Source organism: Diaphorina citri, unplaced genomic scaffold (assembly GCF_000475195.1).
Source record: "Diaphorina citri unplaced genomic scaffold, Diaci psyllid genome assembly version 1.1 scaffold1011, whole genome shotgun sequence".
Taxonomy (NCBI): domain Eukaryota; kingdom Metazoa; phylum Arthropoda; class Insecta; order Hemiptera; family Psyllidae; genus Diaphorina; species Diaphorina citri.
Window position 1 is genome coordinate 111,866 of NW_007378441.1, and position 766 is coordinate 112,631.

Sequence of the window (766 nt, forward strand, 5' to 3'; positions counted from 1 at the left end):
GAAAGAACCTTGCCTCTAAGCAGCTGGCGCTTATTCGAAGAGATTTTCTTGCTGCTTTTTGGAAAATGTTACCTGTTCTTGCAGGTATCTAACAAATATCAATAGCCCTCCATGTTGGCATCAATTTTAGCAATTTGCTGTTTTCCCGTTCCGAGATCTGTGGAATCCATTTACGCTCTTCCGAGATCAGTGGAATCATTATTACTTGATTCACCGTAGATTTTACCCGGTACATGTCGTAAACTCCTGCATCCTCAAGGATCACAGAGGCTTTCTTCAATAATATCCTACGACATGTATGCCATATATTCAATAATGGGATTTCCATTGACTTCTAAACTGGACAATTAGTGTTGACACATAGTGTTGATCTTTTCCTTCATCAGACTCACGTCCATCCTCTATTGTGAATCTGTAGTCTTGAACCGATTTCCAAAATTTACACAATGCACACGATTTTCTCTTTCGTGATGTGATGTAGTCGAGAGAGATTTGGTCAATTCATACAATAAATGGATTTGTTTCTATTGCACTTTGAACGAAAGTGAGTTTTGAAAATGAGTCTTGCTGATTGATTGAGCAGATAATCATCAGTGTAATATCTAGGGCTTATTTTTGAAAACAGTACTATATTTTAAGATGTGTCGAAATGGGAAGAATTTGTTACGCTAGAGGAACCCTTTTTTTTTATAAAGCAAGGGTCAGAGCCCTGTTTATTTACAAGAATAAGAAATAAACAATACATAATATATGGTAAATAAGGGAA